This window comes from Toxorhynchites rutilus, chromosome 1 (genome assembly GCF_029784135.1).
Source record: "Toxorhynchites rutilus septentrionalis strain SRP chromosome 1, ASM2978413v1, whole genome shotgun sequence".
NCBI lineage: Eukaryota > Metazoa > Arthropoda > Insecta > Diptera > Culicidae > Toxorhynchites > Toxorhynchites rutilus.
Window position 1 is genome coordinate 60,892,197 of NC_073744.1, and position 9,414 is coordinate 60,901,610.

Consider the following 9,414-nt stretch of genomic DNA (forward strand, 5'->3'; position numbering starts at 1 on the left):
AAATCAGGTAAATACCCATTAAAAAGAAAAAATTTAAAATTAGGTCCGTGTGTAACGTGTCCATCTATCTGTGTGAACAGGACCCGTTAATTAAAGGTTCATAAAAGGATCCTTATAACCCCGAAATACCCAGCGAACAGCGTACGGAGAACAGATCTAGCCGGCGACCAGAATTCCAGCGGAAGACACACCAGACACCGACACACACCTACACAGATTTGTATCAGAGAGGTAATAATATAACGAAAAAATTATATGTGCACATTTTATCACACTTTTAATCCGAGCCTTAATCAGCTTTTCAGAAGAGCCGACCCTGAGAGCGATTGGCCTCAAGCTCGAGCTTGCCCACATAAGAGAGGCCTTGAGAGCCCAACCTCAAAGGTTCCCGAGGCTCAGACCAGGAACCGAGGTGTTGCGGGAGGTCCGTCTGACCCCGGAAGTTATATGGTCGGAATTATTTTTCCTTGAAAAAGCAGTGATGAATACAAGATTATGAAAAATAAACATTGTTTTCTTTTTTTTCTGTAAACTATGTATATGTGTTAACTTATTAATGTGTTTTGATGTGGTGTTTTTATACAAAAAATATTGTTTATAATTCGTCTTCGTGTGAACTCTTCCGAAACCCTCTCCAATCATATGAAGTATAATCAACACATAATTTTAGTTTTATTATCCGTTGAATATGAGAAAAGATGAGCACTTTTCTCTTTCAACAAACAAAGGTTTTTTTTTACATGAGATGTTTTAGATTTCATAATACACTTATGCAAATAATTATTTTGTTCTTAAAAAACAACTACTTCGACATAATTTAAACCAGTAATTACTCAAATAATGATTTCTGTGGTCGGATATTATCAGAACTTTTCGATTTGAAAAAACAAAGATTTTGTCGCTTGAGACACTTATGCGATTATTCAAATAAAATAATTCAAATAATCTGATACTTATGAACAATCTTTTCCATCACAACGAATAGTTACAATGGCTATTTTCTGCTGTTATGATTTTTGTCCCACATTCCTATGCATTCAACGCACTGTGCGTTGTCTGGTATGGGTGACTACTTTGTTTGATACTGAGTACTGTTATCGATTACTCATAGGAGCACCGTATTGATTCGTGAACAGGTTCACTAGACATCAAGCTTCGCGTAGGAAAAGCATAAACTGATACTTGGTTGAGTAAAATATAAGATTGGCATGGTTTCTTGATGTGGTGGCTGAGAGCAGACAAACGATCACAAAGAGTTAAATTTTATGTGCTTTTAGCTGCATGTCGGAACTTGTTGCTATTAGAAACCATGGCATAGGCAAAATATTGATGGAAGGATGAGAATGAGGATGCAAACATATTTTTCCGCAATGTCAGTTGCGAATATACTATGCTTTGAAATAAATCTTATCGTAATGGTCCAGGACCGTGAAAGCGAGGACGTCAATTATTGTAGGATTAAAAAATTAAAATACACGTTTTATTTTTTTCTGTCATTGTCGCAGCATCTATATAGTGCGATGAAATCCATATCAAAGATTGAAAATAAAATAAATGGCAGATAACTTTATCAAATATGATTATTTTTTTGCATATATCGTAATGCATCGGAATCCGGACACTTAAGCGCTTACGATGATAACTTCAACTACTAAAAAATATTGACATATCATATCAAAAATTATCGTTTCTACATCCAAAATTAATTTATAGCACATGTTTTGGCATACCTATTTAATCCATTAAATGAGCTTAAAAATAACAGAAAATGTGCTACTCTTTCGTACTGGTATAGCATGTGTATAAAATATATGCTACTAGCTGCACCGGCAAACTTCGTCCCGCCCAAAATTTGTTTTTTTGTTATTAATACCTTCAAACATTCACGTTTTCTTACTAAGCGCAAGTTCATGAGAGTCCAACCGCAGATCTGTTCATTGATTGATCTTCTAATCGACCCCGTTGAATTTACCTTTTACTAAGAAATTCCTAGTACTTCTACCAAAACTCATCATTATAATATCAGATTATTTTCAGACACAATTCTCGTTCAAGATTTTTCAACCACTTGCAAATAACATGTTTCTCCGTTACATGGAATAAATGTTTGATACAGAAAATATGATATAATGAAGACAGACCCCTCCCCTATTCACCCCTTAGAGAGGGGGGGGGGGGAGATGTGTCTATTCACCATAGAAACGTTTCGTGCCCCGTAAAACCTTCACATGCCAAATTTGGCTCCATTTGCTTGATCTGTTTTCGAGTTATGCAGAAATTTGTGTTTCATTTGTAGAGAGCGGGAGGAAAGTCTAACCATCATAGAAACATTTATTGCATCCTAAAACCTCCATATGCTTTATTTGATTCCATTTGCTTGATTAATTCTATATATAAACTTTTCGTGCTCCCTAGAACCTTTACATGCCAAATTCGGCTCCATTTGCTTGAATAGTTTTCGAGTTATACAAAAATTTGTGTTTCATTTGTGTGGGAGCCCCCCTTAGAGAGGGAGGAGAAGTGTCGATTCACCAGAAAAACGTTTCGTGCCCCGTAATACCTACACATGCCAAATATGGCTCAATTTGTCTGATTAGTTCTCGAGTTATGCAGAAATTTGTGTTTCATTTGTATGGGAGCCCCCCTTTAGAGAGTGGGGAGGAGTGTCGAACTACTATAGAAACATTTATCGATCTATAAAACCTCTATATGCTAATTTTGATTCCATTTGTTTGATAAGTTCTCCAGTTGTTCAGCACCCTCTGCCCCCTCTTTAAAGGAAGGAGTGGAGGACGAGTGCCTAACCACCGTAAAAACATTTATTGCACCCTAAAACCTCCATATGCCTAACTTGGTTTCATTTGCTTCATTAATTCTAGAGTAATACAGAAATTTGTGTTTCATTTGTGTGGCAGCCGACCGCCCCCACCCCCCTAAGAGAGGGAGGAGGAGTATCTAAACACCTTAAAATCATTTATTGCACCCTAAAACCCTCCACATGTCAAATTTCGTTTCATTTTCTTGATTAATTTTCGAGTAACACAGAAATTTGTGTTCTATTTGTATGGCAGACCCCCCCCCCATACTTCTTATACTATCATGAAAACCTTCCCCGGCCCCAAAAACCCCTACATATCAATTTTCATGTCGATCGGCTCAGTAGTTTCCGAGTCCATAAAAATCAGACAGACAGACAGAAATCCATTTTATGTATATAAATATGCATAGTCAATTTTATCGAATTTTTCTAATCATCTCAGATATTTTCCAAAGTACTCTATCATTCTAATTTGGGTGAAGACAAACTCAAAAAATATACTGACCGTGCCGATCTGATCAGCCATTCTCCTGTGATGATATTTTACACGCACGTGGGAAAATCCTTCTTTCATATATGAGGGGCTTAGAATGCAAGGGGTGTAAGTGACTTGATCGATTTCTCTTCATCAACTTTTTCTTTAGTTAATAATTCAATTACAAAAATGTTCCAATTTGAGTTCGTTATAGAATCCGATAGATGAGGTTTTGACCTATCTTCCACAATGTTAATTACTGCTGAGAATGAGTTTGCAGCTAAGTTATGACCAAAAGAGAGAGTCGATGTAGAGAAATCGATCAAATCACTTACACTCCTTTCATTCTAAGCTTTTCATATAAAGAGCAGAGTTTGAGATTTTGAAGGGCGACGAAATCGTTGAGGAAGTTCTCAACCAGTCAACTTGTGATCAGTCTTAGGCTAAGGTTACTTTGGATAGGAGTACGCACGAAAATTTGATTGTACGAATAGAAACAAACAATTTTGTTCGATAGAAGCTGACGAATACGAACGAAGCAAGGGGGAAGCAATGTAACCACACCAATACAACTCAATGTGGTTGTTTAGCTTCACTATTGCATACAATTCGTACGACCACTTTTCTGCATCCAGTGTCACCGCCGCCTTACACTTCGAACCCAAATGTTTAGAAAATCCTTCAAATTCCTGCCCCAGTGGATCCTGAAGATGAACATCTGAACATATCCGACGAAACTGCTTCGAATGACACCGATGTGCTGGTTACTTTACTTTACTTTTTTTTTCTTTTATTGATCATAACTTAACTTATTTAATATAATTCTTAATACTATAACAGAGGTATGGGGTTCCTTGCAGTGTGGCTTAACATATTCTTTTGTTTCGGGCAATTATGTACAGAGAATGATTGACGAGGGAAACAGGAAAAATTGAAAAAAACCTGTTGCACGAACTGAACAGAAGGGGGATAGCATGAGAGGGAAAATTTCTATATTACAGTTGGACCTGCACTAGATTTGATATGAGAGTGTTTTCAGACATCGAGCATCCTGTCCAAAATTTATGCAACAGTCTCAACGTCCATTCGGATACTGGTTCGATATGTGCCAGTTTATGTAGATCGTCAGTGGGGTAGTTGAATTCAAGATTTAGCATCATCTTGAGTATCTTGTTTTGTCGATATTGAAGGTTTTTCTGTCGACTGCGCGCACAGCTGTGCCAGGCTGGAAATCCGTACGTTATCGTTGGACGAAGTATGAGTTTGTACAGTAAAAGTTTGTTCGTAATGCTTAGTCTTGAACGTCGACTGATTAGTGGGTAGAGCATTTTCATTAGTTTGTCACATTTGATAAGGGAAGTGGCTATGTGCTTGTCAAACTTTAGCTTTTGGTCTAGAATCAACCCAAGATATTTAGCTTGGTCAGACCAAGGAACAGGATGTCCAAATACAGTCACTTCCGTTTGTGGCAAATATATTGGACTGCGTCGTCGTGTGAAAAATATCGCTTGTGTTTTAGATGGATTGACCTTCATTTTCCAACGTCGTTGAAACTCCTCAAGTGCATCCTGAGCATTTTGTAGCTGGTCTATAACCTTTTGTGGGTTTTTATCTGCAGCAATGTAGCCCGTGTCATCAGCGAAAAAATAGTAGCTGATACCATCCACTCGTGGTACATCAGAGACGAAAATGTTGAATAATACGGGACTAAGTACGCACCCCTGTGGAACACCATACGGAACTGGTTTACAGTCTGATAATACCCCGTTAACAATCACTTGGAAATAGCGTTTGTTCAAAAAAGATTGCAACATTTTATGGAGGTATATAGGGAAATTCGATACTCTCAATTTATGCAATATCGCATCGTGCCAGACAGAGTCATAGGCTTTCTCGATGTCTAGAAGAATCATCCCTGCTGGTTAGATACGCTGAAGAGCAAGGTTGGCCTCTAAACGCGCAGTTTTCTTTGCGTAAAATGAGCATCACATCCTGGACAACATAGCAGAAAAACACTAGAAGTGGTCTGATAACATCATATTTTTCCATCTATAATTTCTCTGAATTGGTTTATTTAATATCAACAATTCTAGGAGAATAATTTCTACCTTGGATCCGATTAATAAAGTTGATTTTGATTTTAAAAATTGAAGTGATCATCAATGTTTCATTCGTAGTCATATCACTTATCTTTTTATTCTTTTATTTATTTAATTAGGCACAAGTGGATATAGAGCCATCATCAAGCAGTACATTTCAAAACTATTTGAATATATTATAACTACATAATCATTAACTCAAGTCTAATTAGCTAAAACTACAGAACAATATAAAAAAATGTGCCTGTGATGGGTCATAACAACTACATCGCCTGGTGATGTAGCTTCGGTATTCTTTGGTAGCGAGCGCCTCCTTGCTATGTTTATAGCTCCTGTAATGATTTTATTTCAACGGGTACTAAGTTCTGCTTATGTAATAGGACAGGAGGGGAGAATGGACAAGTGGAAGTAGGAGATGTGACCTAATTAATAATATTAGCGTTTCTTAGGAAGACATATATGGGGAACATAAAATTAAGGTCGCGAGTAACTAAGATATCGCGAACTGGCATGCGTGAGTGTACTCCTCGAGTCTTTACCAGTTTGATTTTTTCATTGCCAAATTCATTACATGACCAAACAACGTGCTCGATGTCATGATATCCTTGATCCCAATTGCTTAAATTGTGGGTAGCAAGATCTATGCGGAAGAGATGCGCATTTAGCGCGGAATGATTGGACATCAATCTGGACAGTGTTTTAATAAAATCTCTGTCAAGATCTAATCCTTTAAACCAAGCCTTCATTGAACCTTTGGGGATGATAGAGTATAGCCATCTTTCAAGCTCATCTCTGTTTCATTGCTTTGCCAACTGGTGAGTGACTGCTGTCGGGAAATGGAGAAGAATTCCCGATACGCTATTTGTCTTTCGAAAACTGTGCCCTGCTTACTATCCATCTTTGCGAGTGTATCCGCTTTCTCATTACCAGGAATAGAGCAATGGGAAGGAATCCAAATGAAAGGGATTCGAATACTTTTAAATACCACTTATCTATTTACCCTCAAATAACTGTATGGAGGAAAACAGTCATCGGAAAGGTTGGATATTATAATCATTATCCATTATTCTAAACAAAATAAAGTAATATGAACTAAATTTTTGATTTTTTAATGCTTCGATGCAACGTTGAAATTTAAGTTTACGTCATACCGAACTTTCCCTGTACAATCAATAACAACGAAAACAAAATTTTCTGCAACTGTAGTATTGTAGTAACTGTAGTAAAATACCAGCTAATGGGTTTCAATTTGATATGTCGATCATCTGAATCGGAAAAAATTTGCAAAATTTCAGTTTTGGACAAAATTAATAAAAAGATGGAGAAATGATAATTTTTTAATATCCCATTTATTTATTTTAGGCTCATAAGCACATTAGCTGTAACAGAGCCGAATTTTAATCGTGTACATGTCAAATGGTTATCATATCTATAATTAGCACAGTTGTCATTTGCCAGTATTCCTTCTATACCATTGCATATGGTACATTTACAAAGTAGCCATTTAGGCGTAGGAGTATTCTTTCTGTTCTCCCATTATCCAGTTAGACTGCCGGACAGCGGAGACAGTTGATTGATCATTGTTGAGTTATTTATAGAACAGCAGCCCGATGTGTCTTGCAGAGCAGAGCAGTTGTATGGATGAATCGATCTTACTCCGACCGTGGATCGATCTCTATCGCTGATGATTGTTGCGTGGTCGTAGCTATTCTGTAACAACCAAGCAAACCATTTGTCATGACAATGTCATGCGAAAATGCGAAAACAGAATAGAAACTAAGAGAGGTTGGCGCTCATACGGTATGAGGCATGATGTCGACGCCAACCTCTCTTAGTTTCTATTCTGTTTTCGCATTTTCGCATAACATTGTCATGACAAATGGTTTGCTTGGTAACAACACAAAGATGGTCAATGAGGGCCCTGAGTTTTGAACTCACGATCGATCGCTTACTAAGCGAACGCGCAACCAAGGTGGCTACGGAGACCCCCCAAGAAATGATCATCCAAACAGAAAAAAAAATCACGGGTCTATTTGTTTGCGATAAAGAATAAAAGTATCACTTTTCACGAAAATCTGAGAACCGCTACCGTTCTGAATCATACAAATTAGTTCAATCTGCTTTGTTACCTATTTGATTAAAAACATAAAAAAAATCACCGAATAAAATGCTTTTCAAATCGAGCGAATAAAAATAAAATTTCGGACAGATTGAATTCAAATTTCGGACACTTTATTTTGTAATGTTTTGAACGAAAATTACATTACACTTGATTATATTTTATAGTCAACTGCGAAACACTTACCAAGCAATCACAGTAACCTGATAACGATGATGAGAACTGATGAAACACGAGAGAAATTTTAATATTGATGAAGGGGTGAATTATACGTGCTCACGCTAGGCAAACGTCAAACACAAACATTAATGAGTGGATTTTGGATGCATTTTTCCCTACTATATAATAATTGAAATGTAATTCTCAAATGAAGTGATAGTGAAACCAAGGGATTACTCTAAAGAAGCAATTGTGATATTAATTTTATAGTTATACCATCAGTGCATTAAGCATTTCAAGATATTAGAACAAAGTGTCCGAAATATGATTCAGAACGGTATATCGGTTTGGCATGGAATGGCTGTATATTACAGTGTCAATGAAAATGATCATCTCGAATTTTCAAACGGGACTTTCCTAAAAATGTTGATTCCCACGAAAACCTACCCTAGGCAAAATATCAGTTCAATCGGACTGAGTAAATACTAGCGTCGCACAGCCGTCAAAGCTTGATTTTTTAGAAAAACTGAAAAATCTCCCAAGAGTACATAATATCGGGGTTTTCGAAAAAAAATTTATGCCAAATGTCTTAAAATTGCATGAAACGTCAAGATTTACTGTTATCTCAAAAATAATTTTTTTTTGTCAAAAATCGACTTTTCATATAGAAAAACGACAGAGCGTGTATGGAATGTGTGTATGGAACGTGTATGCCTAATTGTGAGAACTAGCAACATTTAGTATCGACCCTCACCAAATATTAATTACTAGCTAACCCGGCAAACTTCGTCCCGCCCATTTACTTGATTAATTCTCGAGTAATGCAGAAATTTGTGTTTTATTTGTATGGCAGCCACCCCTAAGAGAGGGGGGAGGGGTATCTAACCACCATAGAAACATTCATTGCACCCTAAAGTTTCCATATGCCTAATTTGGTTTAATTTGCTTGATTAATTCTCGGGTAATGCAAAAAATTGTGTTTCATTTGTACGGCAGCCCCCTCTAAGAGAGGGGGAAGGAGTATCTTAACACAATAGAAACATTTATTGCATCCTAAAACCTCCACATGCCAAATTTGGTTTCATTTGCTTGATTAATTCTCGAGTAATGCAGAAATTTGTGTTTCATTTGTATGGCAGCCCCCCCTTTGAGTGGGGGAAGGACTGTCTAACCATCATAGAAACATTTATTGCACCCTAAAACTTTCACATGCCAACTTTGATTTCGTTTGATTGATTAATTTCCGAGTAATGCAAAAAATTGTGTTTCATTTGTATGGCAGCCCCCTCTAAGAGAGGGGGAAGGAGTATCTTATCACCGTAGAAACATTTATTGCATCCTAAAACCTCCACATGCCAAATTTGGTTTCATTTGCTTGATTAATTCTCGAGTAATGCAGAAATTTGTGTTTCATTTGTATGGCAGCCCCCCCTTTGAGTGGGGGAAGGACTGTCTAACCATCATAGAAACATTTATTGTACCCTAAAACTTTCACATGCCAACTTTGATTTCGTTTGATTGATTAATTTCCGAGTAATGCAAAAATTTGTGTTTCATTTGTATGGCAGCCCCCTCTAAGAGTGGGGGGAGGGGTATCTAACCACCATAGAAACATTCATTGCACCCTAAAGTTTCCATATGCCTAATTTGGTTTAATTTGCTTGATTAGTTCTCGGGTAATGCAAAAAATTGTGTTTCATTTGTACGGCAGCCCCCTCTAAGAGAGGGGGAAGGAGTATCTTAA